Source organism: Nicotiana tabacum, chromosome 16, assembly GCF_000715075.1.
Source record: "Nicotiana tabacum cultivar K326 chromosome 16, ASM71507v2, whole genome shotgun sequence".
NCBI lineage: Eukaryota > Viridiplantae > Streptophyta > Magnoliopsida > Solanales > Solanaceae > Nicotiana > Nicotiana tabacum.
The window spans coordinates 1,893,293-1,905,866 of record NC_134095.1 but is presented as its reverse complement, the minus strand read 5'-3'; positions in this window follow the sequence as shown (position 1 = coordinate 1,905,866).

The following is a 12,574-nucleotide window of genomic DNA, read 5'->3' as shown; positions in this document are numbered from 1 at the left end:
TGTTTACTATTAAAACGGATTACAATTAAATTTGTACGCAGTTTTAAAGATATGTGGATTGATTCAATACAAATAATCAAAGATATTAGATAAACGAGTGAAAGACAAAATGAATAATCAAACCGATTATAATGTTATGGCCCATCTTGAACTTGGGTTTGGCAAAAATTCCTGCCCTCGGTTGAATTCTTGGTTCGAAGCCAACTAAGATGAAGAACAACAGTAAAGTAATAACTTTTCAATAGCTAAAAAGCGTAAAAATAAATTTGTATTGTCTTGGTATGCGCATTACAGTGTGTTTTATCGTAGAAAAGCTTTTCCTTTATATAGTAGGAGAGAGTTTCATTCCTAGTACAAATCTAAAAAAGTTAAAAAAAATCTTCTTTTCTCATTAATTAACGATTCGTAACCGTCATCGAGCGAGATCCGCGTTGTCATATCCGGTTGGTTGTGGATATCACGGCCCTCTATCTGTTATATACAACCGCTCATGGTGTTTTCCAAAGTCACAGAACCCATCCCGAGTCCGGGGCACGTTGCTTCATCAGGTCCGATGGTAAGCACTTCGTCTACTTTTTACGGGCTTCGATACAAAGAGTTCCCAGCTTAGATGTCGATCCCGTATGTTTATGCCCTCACTTCATTTCGTTCACCGAAAAATCGGGGTGTGTATCATCCCCGATTTCACCCGTATGCAAATATCAAGCAAGCCATGACTATAGAACTATTTACTAATCTATGTATCAAAGGCTGAAAGCATTTCAATTGTTAGACCACCTTAATTTTATCTGTAAAATTTTAATATTATTCTAGGTTAGCGTTTGTAACAAAACTTATCTCGTACAATGTATTATATATACTTCTTATGAAATGAAATATGTTTATGGGGGTTCCCAATCACCATGTCTCAACCGTGTTCTAGCTTTGACATGGTAACAATAATATAATTCCAAATAGCATTAATCCGGATCATGAAGATGAGGCATTTTAAAATCTCTTATCTACGTTGGTTTTGATTAATTTTGTCACAAGTGTAATGTATTTTTCAATAAAGAATCCCTAAAAAAAGCGTGAATGACACAAGTACCCACAAAAATAAAGTTATTTATCTTTTACTACCTATTTACTTTTCTACCTATCAAACTAATTATATTTCCTACCCGTGGTAGCTTTTGCGGGTAATTTTCTCCTTTTCCTCCTTTTCTTTTTTATTTCTTTGCTTCTTTTCTTCTTTTTTTTCTTTCTTTTCTCCTTTTCTTTTTTCTCCTTTTCTGTTCGTATATTTTTTGCCCAGATCATATTAAAATTATTATTACCGTATTTTAATTTGACACTCAATTTTGGCTCCTTCTTTATTTTCTTAATTTTCTTTTGTTTTTTTGTTTATTTTGTTTATTTCTTGTTCATTTTCTAATTTCATTTAACTCCTTTTTTTCTTTTTTTTCTTTTCTCTTCATAATCTGATTTAAATTATTTTATTTTATTACTCTTTTTGATTATTCTTCTTTTTTAATAATAACTTATATAGTAAATAGTTGTTAGCCTTTTTTAAATATAACTGGTATAATATATTTTTTTGTTCAATTATTAGAACAACTTATACATTATAACTATTTTCTCTTCTCTTTTTGTTTTCATTTTTTTCAGTATTAATTTCATTTATTATTATTTCTAATCAATTTTTATTTTCTTTTTTATATAATCTAATTCTGCACACATTTTTAGCTCCTTTATTTTTTTATTTTTTTTATTTGTATTTTTTATATATCAATTATTAGAAAATAACTTACTTTAACATATAGTATATCAACAATAATATATTAGTGGCAGTCAAAGTATATTATTGCAGTATACTATGACACTCATATGCTATATATTATATACTGACATGGTATATGATATCGAGAACCCTGTTAGAAAATTGAAAACTCATTGATTTATTTTTTTTGAAATTTTTAAAAAAAATACCAAAGTTACTACATTGTTACAAAATACCATATATTGTAATAGTATATTATTGCAATAAACTTTACATATTGAATTAAATATTATATACCAAAATGATATATAGTATGTTTTTTTTTGTAATTAAATTTTTTTTATTTACCAGTAATATTTACAATGCTTTGCTCAGGCCTAATCTGGACATAAGCCCCAGATTTTAGCCATTCAACTAACTGTCCTCATTACTAACTACTATACTACTATTTAGTCATCTAACTGAACATTAGGATAGTAGTTAAGCTCCATCAATCTTCATTGTAGTCGCAACTTAGAAGTTTCTCGATCATGCACATCATGTGTTATTATTTTACTTAGTACTACTGTTGATCGTTGCTTTTCTTGGAAAATTCTGCCATTTTTTCTTGCCATATGTAGTACAGACAGCCTGCAAGAGTTAGTTTGTATAGTTCAGCTGTTGTGCTCCTCCCCTTGTATTGTCTTTCAGCCACTCATTCTCATTTGTCCATGTCATTGCTTGCCTATAAATCCCTTGCCATTGTAGCATTGCTGTCCATACTCGTGATGAATAAGAGCAGCTGAAAAATAAGTGATCAATGGTCTTCTCCTCTGTGTTACAAAGTGAAGAAGTTGTATCTACCACATAGCCCCATCTCCTCAATTTATCGTTAGTTAATAGTCTTTTATGTGCAGCCATATATAATGTGAAAATCCACTTTGGCAGCTCAGCACTGTTGTATACCAGCTTCCTCCATGACACTTTAGCGAACTCACCTCTAAGTTTTACATACATAGCCTGGATGGAGAATTTTCCCATTCCCTCTACATCCTCCTCTGTATAACCAGCTTCCTCAAAGTATTGTTTGTCTTTCCGCACCTTTTGCACAATCCAGGAGGCTTGTTTGGGTTCAATATTCCATAATGAGTTTTGCTTCTTGTAGTATATATGTATCCATTGTACCTACATCTTATTCTTTTTCTTACATAAGTTCCATAGAAGCTTGCATATAGCTGCCTTATTCCATGACTCTATATCAAGCAAATTTAGACCACATGCTGCTTTAGGTTGAAATAACCTATACCATGACAATAATGCTTTCTTTGATACTTCCACCTCTCCAGTCCAAAGAAATCTTCGACATACACTTTCAATAAGTTGGATCCGCTTTTTTGGCAGCAGAAACACCTGGGACCAGAATACCTGGTTAGAGAAAAGTACACTTTTAATTAGTTGAATTCTCCTTACATAAGACAGAAACCTTGAGGTGCAAGACTGAATTCTCCCTAACATCTTTTCAATTAAGGGATGCCATTGCACCAAAGATAATCTCTTGGTACTCAGTGGCACTCCCAAGTATCTAACTGGTAATATCCTTTTTACAAAGCCTAGGACATGTAGTATCTCCTGTTACTTGTCAGCAGTTATTCTACCAAAGAAGATAGAGTTTTTATCGGCATTAACCACTAAACCTGAAGCCTTTGAGAAATCTTGAAAGCACTTGTACAACAACTGCACATATATGATATCACCCCGGCAGAACATCAGTAAATCATCAGCAAAGCTCAACTAAACTATGTTCATTTTGGCACATTTAGGATGATAATTGAAATTAGGGTCCCTTTTGAGTGATTTCAGCAGCCTTGTCAGATATTCCATAGCCATTATAAATAGATAAGAAGATATTGTAGGCTACCTATTAATGATAATAGAGTATGAGACTGTTATCACATATCTCATGATCCATTTCACAAACCTCCCTGGAAGTTGCAGGTTTGTCAATACCTACTCTAAATAACCCCATTCAATATAATCATACGCCTTTTTCATGTCCACTTTCATCATGCATCTAGGAGAAACACCTTTCTTGCCATACCCTTTTACTAATCCATGGCTAAGTATTATGTTATCATTTATTAGTCTTCCAGGAACAAAGGCTGACTGACTTTTATCAACCAAACCATTCATCACTACTTGTAGTCTATTTGTTAGCACTTTAGATATAATTTTATATAGCAGTGTACAACATGATATTGTCCTGTATTCAGTAATTCTAGGAGGATTTTTCACCTTAGGTACAAGTGTTACTGTTGTACCGTTTATATGCTGGTATATGTTTTAGCTTGAAAAGAACTCCATTACTGCATCTGTTATTGTATTTCCTATCACAGGCCAAGCTTTCTTGAAAAATAATGCATTGAAACCATCACAACCAGGAGCTTTGTTGTCACTAATTCCTTTCAGAGCATGGTATATTTCCTCCTTAGATACCTCTGCCACCAGTTGGAACTGTTATACTATATTTACCATTGGGCCATCTCTCATGACTGCTTGATTAATAGCAGGTAACTCATTAGCTGGGGAACCTAATAATTGCTAGTAAAACCCTGTCACTTCCTCCTTAATACCCTGCTTTATTTGTGTTATATCCCCGTTGCCTTTTATTAATCTCCTGACTTTGTTCTGATTGCATCTGTTCTTCATGTTTGCAAAGAAGTATGTTGTATTAGCATCTCCTAGCTTCAACCACTTAACTTTTGACTTTTGTTTCATAATACTTTCCTCCACCCATAACCGTTTCTCCAATTGTAGTTTCATATCTTTCTCTTCTGCTACTACAGCCTCTGGTTGCCCAAGATCCTGCATTTGTTCTTGCATATCACTTAGTTTTTGTCTGTACATTTTGATTTGATTTCCAACTGTATTGTACTCAACATTATTTAAAGTCTTAATAGCCTGCTTCACTCTTTTCAGTTTCTGCCATACATTCCTTATATTGTTCTGTTCATTTGGCCTCACCCATGTTTCACTTACTAGCATTATAAATTCTTCATGATAAGCTAAGTGATTTAGAAATTTGAAAGGCTTAAGAAAATGATCTTCATCCTCTTACAGTACTATGCTCAGTGGTGAATGATCAGAGCAATGTGGATCCATAACCCATACTTCTAGATGTGGCTTGGCCACCATCCATTCAGCATTAATCAAAGCCCTATCGATTCTGCTATAAGTGTGCCCATTAGTCCATGTAAAATTCCTTCCACTAATTTTTATTTATGTCAGGCCAGTGTTTTCAATAAACTCATTAAAATCTCTAATCTCCATTTCTTGTACAAGGTTACCAATTAGTCTATCTTCACATGATCTGATGGCATTATAGTCCCCCATTATCAATAATGGACCTTGTTGTATGGAATGTAGATTTGCAAGTTCACTCCATAAACTCCTTCTATATTCCAAACTAGGTAGTCCATAAACATCTGTAAATGTGAATCTCATATCCAGCCTCCTAATATGTACTGAAGTATGTATAAGTTGAGATGATCTTCCCAGCTCTATGCAGTCTATTTCATTTGTATCCCATAGCAATCAGATTCTACATTTAATACTGTATTCATAGTTATCTAACCATGCCCATCCAAGGGTAATTTTCCTTATTATTTATGTAGCCTTCTGCTCCTTAATTTTATGCTCCAATAGTGTAATCATATTAATTTTATTACTTTGTATGAACCACTTCACCTCTTTCTGTCTAGGGGATTTATTTAGTCTCTTTATGTTCCAAGTTACTAGTTTCATATAGGTATGAAAAGAGATTGAACAGTCCCATCCTGTCCAGTATTACCTCGATGACTACTTGTTCTTTCCTCCATTTGCCTTGGCATTATTAACTGCAGTTTGGACTCTGTGAGGAGATTAAATCCATTGATCACATTGACTGTATCAATTGATTGTCTCACTCTACTTCTAGCTGCTGATTTTCCAATAACTGTCTGTCATGCCATGCTTGTTCCTCTATCACCTTTCATTGCTCCTACACTAGCACTAGCAATTGAAGTACCAGCACTAGCATTTCCTTCATTTCTAGGAGGTGCAATCTTTTGTTGCCCTTTATCAGCTGCTTCCTGCACTTTAATCATAGGTTTAGGTTGCCATTCCTGCTTCTGCTTTGAATTCTTAGTCTTAAGTTTTGGTCCTAACTGATCATCTACTCTGCATTTATGGCCTACTTGCATACATTTATTGTAGAATTCAGGGACTTGATCATATGTTATCCCCTGTATGAACTCCCTCCCATTTGGATCAGTCACCTTAATGGATCTAGGCAGTTCTTTAGTAATATCCATCTCAACCAACACTCTAGCATAGGAAATCCTATCTACTTGGGTAGTGCAAGCATCAACATATAGGGGAATTCCCAAGCCACTATTTATCCTGCTCAATGACTTATTTCCCTAACAATTCAAAGGCAAATTAGGGTACTTGACCCATACTGGAATAGTTTGGGGAACCTCTTTGTTGAAATAAAGTCAACAGACCACACTTTAACAATAATAGGTTTATTGTTCATCATATAAGGCCCTGAATACAACACTTCATCCCTATCTTCAATGGAATTACATCGTACTACAAAATATTCATCATTGTGGAAATACACTTTGGGCTTTGCTACAAAGTTCCAGGCTGAGGCAATGTATCTTTCCATAGCTCCTATAGTTGGAGCTCCTCCAACAACATACAAAATTAATGCTTGTTTCCACTTCTGAGTTTCCTCCTCGATTTCTTCCTTGCATAGCTCCACAATTACCTCACCATTTTTTAGAGTTGGCGCAATGAAACTCAGATCCATTCCTTTTGATGCAAACTTAGATCCCATGAACAAATTTGCCCACTGTTTCTGACCTTTCTCAACCTATGCAGTAGGCAAATTCACTTTAGGTTAAGTCACCTCTTCTGTATTCCCTTTTACCCCCACTTCTCCAGTAATGGTTATAGATTTCATCCCAATTTTCGCATTTTTGCTAACATTAGACCTTCAGGATCTACTTTACAATTGTTAATGACCGTTTCGGTGGAGTTTTCATAGCTTCCTTTGTGGATGACAATGGCGGCCACAGTTCCATTGATGTTTCCCCTGTTTTTCTGCCCGTATTGCTCTTGATCCTCGAACTTTGAGGCTTGTTCCTATATAGTCAACTACTTGGCTCGTGGTTGCCGTTCTCTTCGGTCGTCCCCTCCCCATTGCAGGCCAGCGTACATTAGCACATGCACTCTATCGTGTGCTAAGAGAGAAGAGAGAGAAGTTACATATGGTATGTTATATTGATATACAGTACGAATTGGGTTTTTTTGCTAGTTCAACTCAATTTCAACCTAAATTTAAAATAATTGTTCTAAAATTTTTACCAAATTGACTCAAACTTTAGCCACAACCCCCAATCAAATATTTCAAACTAAATATTTTGGTTTAAGAAAAAAGTTGAAAAAACATGAGGACTCTATGAAAAATTTATAAGGAACTCAATAAAAATTTCAGAAAATTCCAAAAGGACCAAATTGTAATTGTACTATTACATTATATAGTATATTGTAACAGTATATCGTTAGAATAAACTGTAGACCAAAATGATATATTGTATATCATTTTGGTATACAATACAAATTCTTCTTCGCCAATTCAACACAGTGAATTATACACTTTAAATTAAATATTATATACAAAATGGTATATAGTATGTTGTTTTGGTATATAGATCAAATTAGTCTTTTTCGATAGTTCAACTCAATTTCAATCCAAATTTTAAAATTCTACTCCAGGATTTTCATCAAATTGACTCAAACGTTAGCCACAACCTCCAATCAAATATTTTAAACTCGATACTTTGGTTTAAGAAAAAATTTAAAAAAATATGAAAATTCCGTTGAAAAGTTAAAAAAGAACTCAATGAAAATTTCAAAAAATTCTAAAACGACCAAATTAAAGTAGTATACTTTTACAATATATAGTATATTGTAATAGTATATAGTTGGGATGAACTGTATACCAAAATGGAATATAGTATATCATTTTAGTATATTATACAAATTCTTTTTCGCCAGTTCAAATGGTATATAGAATATTATTTTGGTATATAATACAAAACTAGTTTTCTTCGCTAGTTCAAGTCAAATTCAACCTAAATTTTAAAAATTTACTCTAGCATTTTTACCAAATTGACTCAAACTTTAACCACAACCTCCAATCAATATTAAAACTAAATAGTTTGGCTTAAGAAAAAAAAATTAAAAAAATATGAGAACTCCGTTGAAAAGTTACAAATTCGTCTTCTTCGTTAGCTCAACTCAACTTTGACCTAAATTTCAAAAATCTCTAAAAAATTTACCAAACTAATTTAAGCTTCAGCCACAACGTGCAATCAATATTCAAACAAAATATTTTGGCTTAAGAAATATTTTGAAAACCCATGAGAAATCCGTTGAAAATTTTTTCTATTTAAAAAAAGACTCAATGGAAAAGTTTAAAAAGGACCAAATTATAATAATATACTATTATATTATATTGTATAGTATATGTTGGAATGAATTGCATACCAAAATGGTTTAATTTGTATACCATTTGTGTATACAATATAAATTCGTCTTCTCCTCTAGCTCAATTATATTTCAACCCAAATTTCTAAAATCTACTATAAAATCTTCACCAAATTGACTTAAACTTTAGCTACAACCTCCAATTAACTTTTCAAACAATCCCATGCAAGATCGAATCAAAACAATTAAAAACTCAAGCAAACCAAGTTATGAGTTTCAAGCTTCAAGGTCCTTCAATGGTGGATTTAAATTTTTGTACAATAAATCTTTGAATCAGAATCAAAGGTACAATCTACACATCAAAGAACAATACTAACGAATTTCAACAGTAAAATACTATAAAAAAAATTCATATCTGGCATTTTGAACTCATTCATATGGAGTTTCAATTTATTTTTTTCAGATTTGAAATCACATCCATTATTTTTATGTGATAATGACTAATACTCAGTTTAAAAGAATATTATCATGGTGTAGTACTCTTGGCAGCGTCGATGGAGGTTTATGACGGTATTTAAATGGTTGTGGATCTTTAAAATGGTAAGGAAAGATTATCAGATGGTCAAACAAAATTGGGAATGGGTAGGCTGGTAATTAGTTTAGTTAGAAAGGTATATATTAGGAATTTTTACCTTCTATAGCAAATGTTGATACCTTATTTATTTTAAATACATACCCTTTTAAAAAATTATATTCTATAGATACCTTTTGATTTTTATAGCCAAATATCTATTTATGGTTACCTCCTACTCTTAAGCCATAAAATACTCTTTGTATTATTTCTTTCTCTCATTCTTTCAGATTTTTCTCCACCCTCTCTCTATCAATGCCAATATCTCTCCCTCAACCGCCATGGAAATCCATATCAAAACTTCAATCATAGACACTGTACTCTTCCTTCTTCATCCAAAAACCGTATCAAAACACTGAAACTTTTGAATAATTTATCTGAATTGAAGACGATGTCGAGAAAAGGAATGAGAACTCTTAATTGGTTTTCTCCTGAACATTCAACAACTGATAGTACTTCTCCGTCTACTTCTCAATTTTCTTCCCCTTCGCGTTTCGGATTTTCACCTTCTCGACTGAGTTTTTCAGAAGCGGTGATATATCGAACTCTAAAAATGGCGAGGAGACCCGTTTTAGCCTCTTTGTTGCAGGTTGCTTGAATAGATCCATTAGGGTTTTAGGATTTTTTTATTGTAATTCAATGTATCTCGTTGTATTTCATTGTATTCACTGCCTTTTTTTTTTGTATTTCATTATGTTCACTGTTTCTCTATATGTCATGAATGTATTCATATATTTTTTTAAATTAATATAATTATGTATTCGGATGTATTATATATTTTTTCTGAAAATTGCTATATTTTTGGGGTATTTTTCTGTTGAGAATCTTTTTTATAACTGAAAATACAAAATTTGTGTGTTATAATTGAGTTTGTTGAGTTATATTAGGAGTCTATTATGTTAATTGATTCACTTTCCATTTTAAAATAATGTAATCCCCTATTTCATGCCGTGAATACAGTCAAATACAGTTGAATACAATAATCTGTCCAGCTGTAATCTCATATTTCACTCCATGAATACAGTCGAATACACTCGAATACAACAACTGATTAGCTGGACTTCCCTGATTCACGCCTATTTTTGCTACTATATTCATCAATACAATAGCTTAAATACATCAAATACATCTTATAACCACACAAAAAGTATCTATAATCCGTAATACAGCAGATAGTATCTATAAATGGCTAATTACTACCAAAAGATAGTGCTTTATGAAAATTTCTCTATATATTACCATAATTTTAACAATGGATAAAGGCGGGTAAATACTTTAATTTTAATAGGTAGCTTGTTAGTTTCCTAAAAATAAAAGGATCAAAAACGAAGTTCGACTGGGATAATAGCGAGCCCGGAGCCTTTGGGCCTGTGGCATGCACTTCAAGCCCATAATTTTCCCTTCACGGTTATAATGGAGAATAATCTATGGAATTTTACACAAATAGCCGTCCTTATTCTTTATTTACTTTTTTTTTGTCATATACACAAATTATATATTGATTATAAACATATAATAAATAAATTATGCATACATACCTCCACCGACTTTTTTTAGTTTAAATAATTCGGTGAGTGGCTATTCTATTGGAAGCATCAGTTAACTTCATCTACATTTATCATATTTATTTTACCCTGTATACCTACTTTGTAAAAGCTTATTATATTTTTAAATTTTAATATCATCATATACCATTAAACAAATCCCTCTTTTTTAGGGATTAGATTAGCTCTCACCATATATCTAGTCAATCAGACCTTCATTGTGATAATATCAAATATCTCTCAAAATATACTGATCATAATTTACGGAATTCATTCCCATATTATGAATTCTTTCACTGGTTTATTATCTTCCTTAATCACACTAGTTTCTGTGAACGTGCGTTGCACATTAAATATCATATCAATTGAAAATATACAGAAGAAGAAAGAATTATATAAAAACACAGTTGATGTTATTCCATTAATGATCAACAAATGTGTTGAATCAAAAGATGTCGTATAAAGCATTAGAAATTTAGAAAGAATAATTAGGTTGTAAGCTAAATTTGAAGGAATACAAATTAATCAACAGCTCAATCATAAAAAGTTTTGTTCCTCAAATCATTGCAAACTCAGGTTTTAGGCACTTCTCCAAAAGTTTCATAAAAATGTTGCAAGAAGAGTTACCATGTAAAAATTTAAGAACATATTTCGAGTATCATGAGTTTATTGGTGGGTAATTCTTTATTAGACGCGTTTCAGTAGATCATAAATTTTCTTGTCATGTCCTACCAATCAAAAGAAGCAAAAATAAAAAATTTCTTATGCATGTTATTTCTATTTACATATTTGAGATTTTGAGGATGAAGATTCATCTATACCTCAAGGTTAAAGTTCTCTTACGAATAGGATTGTGAATGGTTATTGCATTATATATATGCAAGCAAAGATTTTTTTTTATCCGTCGAAAGCTTAACTTCTTCCACAATCAAGAACTTGTAAGGACATGATTCTCATTAACAAACTATATGTAGTTTGATTGATCTATATTATAAAATATCACAATTTATAGTCACATTCACAAAACACTAAAATTGACTTTTCATCTTACTCGACATTCATGCACGTATTCATATTTAAGAATTCCCCTATTGAGAAATCTTCAGCACTGCTAGTACCAATGTGTTCAACGATTAATTGTTCTGGAAGGAGGGTCACATCACCTCTTATAATTATTCATTCTCTCAACACGAAGTAATAAATTACCAATTATTAAATATGTTCTTGCTTTTATAGGATTTGGTATAATCTCATAAGTTTATGTTTGCCGTCTTTATTTTTATTAATTTTAAAAATACTTGTAGCACTTAATCTTGAGAGTCGTTTTAAGAATTCGTTACTTTTTCACAAATGACTTATTAACATCCCCTCTTTGATTGGTAGCAGAATTCATCCAAAGCTTCTTATCTCCCTTACAAAAAAAAAAAAATACTATTCTTTAGGGGCATTTGATTTGGTATTAACATAAGATATTATTTTAAAATTTTGGTTTAATCTAATCTTTTTGATGAACAATTGTGATAACTCATATAAATATTATCTTTAGATTGACGTAATTCTTGAAAAATTATTTCAGTTTGACTTTTATAGTTTTAACTCGTATTTATATAATCATGAACCTAAACGTGCATCCGATTTTAGTTTGTAAAAGGAATTAAAGTTCATCTAGCATTACTTGTTAGTTTGTCTATCAACATTTGTGACACGTGAAATGTACTTCACGCTATTAATATACAAAGTCCTGTGCGAAAAATAAGTTTTTAACATTAAAAAATAAATTAAAGAAACAAATAAGTTTTTCAGTTTAGTTGGATTATTAATTCAAGTGACTAAAATCGATAAATTAGCAAGAACTTTAATATATTTACGTAAGTAATGAAAAATGAAAATAATTACTATGAGTTAAGTTATATATTTTAACAGTGTAAAAGAATTTTACAATCTTACAATCTAACTTATTATAATATGTTACTTACTCTATTAAGGTTTCAAAATCATACTGCTATAAATAGTTAATTATTATTGTAAGTAACTCTACATATCTAGAGTGATCGACAAAGGAATTTTCTATTTTTATCTAATCTTTAGTTTCATGAAAAACACATAAGAATTTTTATGATATATATC